General features: G+C 32.0%; 1 non-coding gene across 1 annotated transcript; it reads left to right on the top strand.

Annotated features, from left to right (window-relative positions):
• The first annotated feature begins 4,680 nt into the window (after nucleotides 1-4,680).
• TRNAE-CUC (transfer RNA glutamic acid (anticodon CUC)) lies at nucleotides 4,681-4,753 on the top strand. Its single transcript has one exon. It is a non-coding gene; the product is annotated as a tRNA-Glu (tRNA).
• The last annotated feature ends 5,098 nt before the right edge of the window (nucleotides 4,754-9,851 follow it).

Here is a 9,851-nt window from a genome sequence, read left to right as displayed (position 1 = left end):
ATTATGCACTCACCTTCAATTTTCTGTTTCTTCTTTTTTGTCAGGTTTATCAATTGTCAAAGCTACGTTACTGGTAACTCTGTTTTAATATTTTCTCTGCTTTATTATTACTTATGTCAAACCCTATTAGGGATCCGCTGGTTTCATTGTCCCCTCCCCCATATTGCTTTTGTTCTTGCCTGTGCAACTCGTTAATTGAATTAGAATAACTAATTAAAAGATAAATATCTGAATTGAATCACGTGATTGGTGCACACACGCACGCTTTTGGGTAAACCTCTCTGTTGCCTGTTGCCTGTTGCCTTTGTGTTTTTGCAGAACAAGCCATTGTCCCTCGAATACGAGGATACCTCAGCCATGCTGCCTCGAATACTAAAGGTCATACGACCCTAAATGATGCTGCCTTCGATACACAAATGACCTCGACCCCCGGAAGTTGCCTACGAAAAAGGCTGAGGTATCTTCTGGCTGCCTACTAAATGGCTTGTTCTGATCCTTACCTTAGACTACCTGCCCTTCTATGGCATGGGACAGTCTTATGGCAAAGGATGCTTCGATGACCCTTCAACCTCCAAACGAAAGGCTTCCTGCCCTCTTATGGCAAGGATAGACCCTTTCATTCTAAAAGGCAAAAAGAGACCTATCATCTGAGTTTAAGGTAATTGCCCCTAATTGCCTTGCAATGCTCAAACCTTTTTATATTCTTTCTCATAATTTTTCAAAAGGGCAACGCTTATTCACAAGCTAAAGTCCCTATCTTTTTCATCTACATTTTCTAAACAAACGAGCAAGCAAAGCAATTAAGAGCCCATGGAAAACCATGGATGCAAAGGGTGCCTTACACCTTCCCTTTGCATAAATTACCCCCCGAACTTAGATTTCTTTAAAAAGGTTTTTTTTCTGTTTCTTTTTGCCTTTCCGAATTTGTTTGGATAAAATAAAAGTCGGTGGCGACTCTTGCTTACCGCGACATTTCGATCGATAAAAAGTCAGTTCACCGTATTACAAGGAGCAATTGTAGTTGGGGAATATTATTGGGAATAATATTTGTTATGTTATGTGATTATTCAATTATGTGTGTTATTTGACTTAATTATGTAATTAGAGCAATATTATGAATTGGGCCACAGTGGAAGAATATAACACAATGGATGGGTTATGGGTTAAGCCCATTAGTGAAAAGATAGTAAGAGTTAGGGTTTTAGAGATTAAACCTCATAACTCATTTTGTGGAAAAAGAAGAGAAAGAAGAGAAAGAAGAGAAAGAAGGGAGGAAGAGAAGAAAGTTATGGCATGAAGAGAGGGATGACTCCATTGAAGTGAAGATTTTGCTAAGGTAAGGGTGGGGTTCTTACTTTCTAAGGATTGACATGATGATGTATATGGTGGGTTAGATTGTATGTTATTCCCCATGGAAGTTGTGTGTAAAGATGTTAGGGTTTATGAACAAATGTGTAAATTGATGATTTGAAATGTGTTTAATTGATGCTTAATGATGTTGTGATGTTAGAAGATCCATAATATGTGTTGTATTTGTGTTTATAACATGTATTCTATTGTTGTTCATGATGGTTAGTGTTTTCAGCTTGATTTGGGTTGAGTTTAGGGGTTTTGGGATGAAATTCGTATGCTGTTTTCGTGTTTTGGGGGTTTTTGAAATCGCCAGTTTGCGCCGCGAACTACTGTTCGAGCCGCGAACTGCTTGGCAGAAAGTTGGGAATTTTTGAATTCGCTCAGTTCGCGCCGCGAACTTTGTTGGCGTCGCGAACCCTGTTTTGCAGAATTTTTTCTAAACTTTGAAATGATGTAACTTTTGATCCGTAACTCCGTTTTAGGCGCCGTTTGAAGCGTCGGAAAGCTAATGCAATGAACTATACCATGATGCAATAAAATGATCTATATGATATAGTTTCCTATTATGTTTATTAGGATTAAGTGATGAACTATGTTGTGTTAACATGTGAAGTATGTTCTTTGCTATGAATCAATGTAACCATGTTGCGATATAACTTGATGTATGTTTTCCTTATGACGATACCATGTTATTGAAATGATAATATGTGCCTTCCTTATAATGAGATAATGAGATATGTGATGATATGCATAATTGATAAAGATGTTGTATGCTATATGTGATTAATTGTGCGTATTTGATATGTATGAGTCGACGACGATGCCATGTGATGAATTAAGAATATATATGTCTTTATTAGGAAGTTAAATGTAACGTGTTACGATGATTACTTGAATTAGGGAATATGACGAATTTGTTGATGTTGTTGGTGAAATGATGAATTGTTGTTGTTGTAACATGTTGATGTTTGTTGTTGTTGTGCAATATAATGAATTGTTGTTGTTGTAACATGATGAATTGTTGTTGTTGTTGTAACATGTTGATGTTTGTTGTTGTTGTTGTGCAATATGTTGAATTGTTATTGTTGCTATAACATGATGAATTTGTCGTTGTTGTTGTAGACCCTATGGTCACTATTGATAAGTTGTATTATGATGATAAGAATTAAGTTGAATAGATGTTGTATGTCGATATGATGTGATGATGTGATTGAGACGTGGTAAATTACTATGATACAGTTATTGCCATAGAACCTTGGCATTGAGTTGATGTTGTTTAGTTGATGTGGTTATGTTGTTTAAGTTGATTATGTCGTTCAAGTTGATTATGTCGTTCAAGTTGATTAAGTTGTGTTTGTGGATGTGCATCATTTGAGTCGCATCCATTGCATTGTTTGAGACGGCCCTAGTGGCAAATGTTTGAGACGGCCCTTGTGGCAAATGTTTGAGACGGCCCTTGTGGAAAATGTTTGAGACGGCCCAATGGCAAACTGTTTGAGATGGGAGTTTTACTCCAATGGTACCACATGCATATGCATAAGTTTGAGTCACATTCGAGTCGCATTTGAATTGCATTTGAATTGTGTTTGGATTGTTGAGATGACGAGGTGTTTGTTGTGACGTGATAACGATATGTTTGTTGTGACGTATTTGATATCATACTTGTATATTTGAATATGTGATTAATGATATTGTTGCCGTTTTGAAAGTTGTATTATATTGATAAGTTGTTTTATGGTGAAACTTGTTGTGAGATGTTTTGTGATGCGAAGTGGTGAAATTATGTATGATCTATATCTCCTATATTATTTATCATGCATTCCTTTATATTGTAAGATATCTCACCCCTTTGCTGATATTTCCCCTACCATGGGAAATCGGCAGGTACTCAAGATTAGTCATGGATGTTCGAGGTTATTGATGTGAAGTCTTGATGTTGCTTTATGGCAAGTCGAGTCGGTGTCCATTGCTCTGATACGTAGCACTCGGGGGGGGGGGGGGGGGATTAGTCGTTATTACTTGATTGTTGTATTCTATGATGACATTTGTGATAAGTTGAATATAAAGATGTTTATAAGTTGAAATTGGAAGATGTTGGATAAAGTTTTGTTTTCCGAATGCTATGTATCCGTGTTGATTGCAATATGAGTATGTTTGTTTGGTTAAGTCGAATTGTGACATCCCATCTTTGATGAAGATTTTAAATGCACTCTGATTTTCGCTTATAATTGCGGGGTAGATTTGGGGTGTTACACCTAGTTTTACTCAAGAAACCCTACTCATAATTATCTCAACAATATGACTTATACTTTCAACACATAATCATCTCAACAACCCATAATTATCTCAATAATATGAATTATACTCTCAACAACTTATAATTATCTCAACAACTCACAATTATTTTATTAATATGAGTCATATTCAATAAAGTGGAAACACTTTCAAACATGAATTAAATGTTGTGTTGTGGTGTAGTTTTGTTTTGAAAGTTTGTCACTAACTATGTGTTGACTTGTGAATTTGTTCTGCAAGTTTATAACTAACGGTTGGTTAAACAATTAATTAATTACTAGTTTTATTTAACTAAGAGGTGGTTAGTTAATATATCAAGGTTGTTGAAAATATCTTGTATGTAATCATTGTTGGTTAAAAAATTAGTTAATAATTAATTTGTTTAATTCAAATATAGTTATCAAGGTTGTTGAAATATTTTTTGTATAGTCTTAATTCAATGAAGAACATTCTACTTTATCAACAAATCCATTCACTTTTTATATATGTAATTTGCATCAATAAGATTCAAATTTAAAATTTTAAAATACCATATTTTCAAAACTCAAATTTTCACCATTAAGCCGCAGACATGCATATTCATTCTCTTTCAATTTAATCTTTTCAAACTTACAAACAGAATTAGCTTAGGATACACCATCAATTTTTTTTATGCTCTACATAACATTTGGTTCCAACATATTCTTACTACATTTCTAAAAACAAAATGCAAATGACAGTGAAAAAAATTCTAAAGCAAAGCATGGGTGTAAATTTTAAAATGAAAGATAGATAAAAGAAGACGAAATAAAATAAAAGAATAAGAAAAATGAATAAACTTAAAAATTTGAAAAAAGAATTCGAAGTTTAGTTAATTTAGAGTGTGATTTAAAATATTTGGGGTAAAACTAGATAAAATCAATAGAATTAATTAAAAATAATCAACAATAATGATATTTAGTTGTTACATTTAAAAAGAAAAACCATAAATAAAATTATACGTTATTGTTCATGAAACTATAATTCTTATATATAAGCCTAATTAACCATCAATCCGTTGTAGTCTAGTTGGTTAGGATACTCGGCTCTCACTCGAGAGACCCGGGTTCAAGTCCCGGCAACGGAAATTTTCATTTTAGTCAACCATTGGATCCAGTTGAATTTCAACTAGGACTGTCATGTCACTATTAATGGTAAACTAATCAAACCTCAGATCTGGCTGGAGATACTGTTGTCCAAGAAAGGTTCATATATATCTCTATCTCTCTATATTTTTGTTTGTGTTTGATTTCTTTGTCAACTTTTCTGGTCTTTTCTTTGTTCTTTTGAATTACATAAAGTTTCATAATAATACTATTTTGTATTAACTATATATAATACCGACATATAATGACATATAATTATTTTTGAAGTTTAGGTGTCCATGTTGTATTACGTTTCTGTGTCTGTGGACTTCATACATACTATTTTGACTTCATGCACACCAGACATAGAAATTGTAGTTTTCGTTTTAGTTTTTAGTCTATGCAAACATATCATGATTTTGTATCTACAAAATTTGATAAATGTTAGAATTAGTGGCTATACTATTCATTTTAATCTTTGTGCAATTCATATTTAAAAGACTAAAATTAAATATTATATAATAATCTTGTCAATGGATCCAAAGTATCTCATATACAATTTCGGGTTCTTCCTTAGTGCTGTTTAGGGGTGGGAATAGGCCAGGCCGGCCTACAGGGGCCTACGGCCCAGCCTACATAGGCCTAGGCCAGGCTAGGCCTATTTAATAAAGAGGCCAGGCTTAGGCTTTTTTAAAAGCCTATTTTATTAAATAGGTCAGGCTTAGGCTATTAAAAAAGCCTATGAAGCCTTATAGGCCGGCCTATATTTTCATATATATTAGAGATATGTTAAATAAGTTGGTTCATGTATGCATATATATTAGAAAAAAAAGCTAAATAGGCTACCCTATATATATATATATATATATATATATATATATATATATATATATATATATATATATATATATATATATATATATATATATATATATATATATATATATATATATATATATATATATATATATATATATATATATATATATATATATATATGCCAATCTACAAGACTTCTTAAGTTATATATATTAATTGAAAACTTTAATGAGATACAGACTTTTTAAATAGGCTTTCAGGCCAGGCCAGACTTTTAAAAAGGCCAGGCCAGGCCAAAAAACCGAGCCTATGATAGGCCTTAGGCCAGGCTTAGGCCTTTTAAGTTTATCGTAGGCCAGGCTCAGGCCATCTAAAGCCTAGCCTAGCCTAGCCTAGCCTATTTCCACCCCTAGTGCTGTTGAATGTTGCATATATGGTGGTAACTTGACCAACTCTTCATCACTCATTTCTAGTGTTACTTCTTGTCTCTTACTGGCAGCTTCATGTTTCATTACTTGTTGAGCTTTCAGCAAATTATGTGTTAACTTGTTCAGCAAGTCATCTCTTGTTGCTAGTTTCTCTTTTACTTATATTGGATCAGTTTCATGTTGGAAAATTTCTTAATTTTAATCAATACTTTATTATGAACCCATACTCAATTCAAGATGAAATATAAAGCGGAAGCGTACCTTTAGGATCCATAAAGTTTCAATGCGAAGACGATGATCTTGATAGGACAAAGACCTTCCAATTGTTGATTTCTTAATTCTTTAGCTCCTCTTTCAATGGGATAAGAGAATAAATATTTCTATGATATTTCTCTAGGGTGTGTTTGGTTCAAATGAGGGGGAGGGGAGGGAAGGGATTTTAATGAAGGGGAGAGAAGGGGAGGGGATCGTGAGGGGATTTTTTTAATTAGATGGGTGTTTGGTTCAAACGAGGGGAGGGGAGGGGAAGGGAAGGGAGAGATTTTAATTAAAAATATGTTTTGTTCAGGAGGGGAGGGGAGGAGTTTTATTAACAATTTACATTTTTTATCCTTATTATCTTATATAAGTGATACAATATGATATTCAAATGTGAAAAATCTATACATATTTTTTTGTTAGTAAAATTTCTAGTATTGAGTGACTAAAAAGTTATAATTTCCTACGTAACGTTAAAACATTGAGTTCACTTAATTCGAATAAAATGTTCAAAAACAAATTAAACTATATGTTGATAACAACTTTGAAATCGTAATGAATTATTTAACACATAAAATACATAAAATAATTTATTATTAAATATAAATGGTTTAAATATTTTAATAAAATAAATAAATTAAAATGAAAATTTTAAAATTTGATATAAAAGAAAATATGATAGGATACATAACAAAATTAGAAAAAAATATAAATAAACATAAAAGAGTTATAAAAAATCAAAAAAGTGAAATGATTATGATTTATATTAAGGATAAAAATTTCAAAATAATTTGAAGGTGGAGAATAATTATAATAAGTTGATAGAAGCAATCGAGAAAAATCACACAGAAGAGAGCAATAATACAAAAGAAAATGAATAATTTTAAAATATTAAAATTAAACTGAGGATATTATAATAATTTTTAAAATATTAAAATTGAGATTCCCTTCCCTCCCCTCCAAATCCCTCCGATTTGGAGGAACGCAAAAAGTGTGTTTTGGAGGGGTTTTGCTCCCCTCCCATTCCCTCCCCTCATAAAATTTGAACCAAATTCATTTAATTAAAAATATTCCCTCCCCTCCCCTCCATCTACCCCGAACCAAACACACCCCTAGTGTTGTGTCTACAATTGGGGACCATAACCCCTTATTTATATGAATTACATGCCCTTTCATGAAGAGTCATGCTTATTCAAGTTTAGAATCCCATGCCCTTCCATGAAGGGTCATGATTATTCAAGTTTTCTTATTCCAATTTTACCCATCACAAAAATAGAATTAAAACTTTTGGTATCTACACAATATTTTTCATGACAATTACATCCTTAGCCATAAATCTTACATTAAATAAATCACTTTAATTTGGCTAATTAAATAATGGTCATAACACATTAATTTATTACATGTATGACCCAAAAAATTCTAACAATCTCCCACTGGTCATATATGTATCCTTATAAACGTGTTAAACTTTATGAGCTCAAAAATTTCCATTATAAACATTAGACATATCATCATCTCGTCCATTAATTATATCAATATATAGGACCAAAGCGGTTTTCATTATATCAGTCATAATTAAACCCATCAATGATCACAAATATAAACATAACTAAATGACATAGATTAATCATGAAATATGTAGCATGAAAATCACATGAAGGTGATCAATACATGTCAATTTTCAACTGGTCCACCATACTTTAATGAAATCAAGATTATTAAACAAAGTGCAATAAACTGAATAACTAAACTTTATTTCTGATCAGAACGTAATATGAATATATAAGTATGTATATATACTATCAAACATAGAACATAACTGATAACAATGACTAACTCCCACTAAACCAAAGAATCCTTTAATTCTATAACACCCATGTGAGCAGTTTGCTCATGAAAGACCTTGGGTGGAAGCCCCTTTGTCATATAGTCCGCTATCATGGAGTTTGTCCTTAAATGTTCTATAAAAATTTGTCCACTTTGTACTCTCTCCTTTTGTCAATTATAGTTTATCTTAAATTGACCAAATTGTGCATGAAGAGATATTAATACCAAATGTACGAGTAAATTATTCGACAACTCAAGCTTTTGTGCCTTAAATTTGTTGGAAGCAATATTAGACATTTCCATAATATACTTTCTTATGTTTCCTTTGCCTTTATACTTTATAGAAATCAAGCTTTGAAGAAGTGTGTTTGTTTCCACTTTATCGCTTTTAGCAAAGCGCTTTTAAATTTCAGCAAGGAAATCTTTAGCATTTGTTATTTCTTTAGATATAGTATCCTTGAATGTCTCTGGAACGCCGCACTTTATGATCATAAGACTCATGCGATTAGAGCGATCACACTTCTCATAATTTTTCTTTCATTAAAGGTACTGAAGACCATAGGAGAATGGGCCGATTTATCATTAATGCAAGGTCAAGATCCATGCAGCCAAAAACAATTAAAATATTTTCCTTCCGGTCCTTAAAATTGGCACCATTAAAAACTAAAACTAACAATTTGAAATAAATCTTAAATAAACTTAAATAATATATGCTCAAATAATGTCATAACTCATCTCAAGATATCTAGTGCACCATCAATATCAAGTCTTTGGACAATAATAATATTAATTGCTAGTGATACTCTTGTTATAATAATCCAACATTCATAATAAAACATGTAAAATAATAAACCCCTCTTTGGATTGATTTATCATTCACATACGAAGCCTTAAAATTATCACATGTTTATCATTACAAAGTGTGTGTATATAATCATGTCAAATATTAATTTTCCTTTAGGCCAACTAATACTCACATAGAAACATATGCACACTAACATTCAACATTTCTCATGATCAAATCCATAAAAGAATGGTCACTTTGGTGATTTCTAGTCTCAACAGAATCATTCAAAATGTCAAATAACTTTAATTTAAAATTATGACAAATAGAATTAAATTAATTTCTAAAACTGAAATATATTTACACTCCAAAAAAAATGTTGACGAAACAAAAGCAACAAAGCATCGTGAATCAAGTGGCAGTGCAACATATATTTTATAAACCAATAAAACACGGAATTTAGTATGATGCTATAATGCATCAATTTCTTTATTTCAAACACAATGAATTAAAATCATTGTTTTGAAAAGTTAATAAATTTGAGGTCCTGAGTTCGAAGGTGCCTAGGACCAACTTTCGGAGGCTACGTGGGGGAGCCTAAAAAACTCCTCTCGGGTGGATTAGTCGGCACGGAAGGAAGGATACCACTCTTAAAAAAAAAATGAAATGTTGAAAACAAAAGGCCATGGAATCGTATAGTACCGCAAGGAAATTCAAATTCATAATTCATATATAATAGGACAATAAGCCATATTATCCATTAAAACAAAAAACGAAATTGTATTGTCCAAAATAACACTGATGTTTAAAGATGAAGTTTAAAAAAAAAATGCAGTGTGTGCGAAATGTTTAATCACAATACAGGAACAAACAGTTCCAAGAGGACCATAATTCTAAATGTTAAACGATCACCAACCACATGCATATAATAACTCTAATTCCAGACACAACTATTTATTTATAATAAGACATTACACATTA

The sequence above is a fragment of the Vicia villosa genome, linkage group LG7, assembly GCF_029867415.1.
Source record: "Vicia villosa cultivar HV-30 ecotype Madison, WI linkage group LG7, Vvil1.0, whole genome shotgun sequence".
Taxonomy (NCBI): domain Eukaryota; kingdom Viridiplantae; phylum Streptophyta; class Magnoliopsida; order Fabales; family Fabaceae; genus Vicia; species Vicia villosa.
The sequence above is the reverse complement of the archived record's forward strand: the minus strand, read 5'-3'. Positions and strand labels throughout refer to the sequence as shown.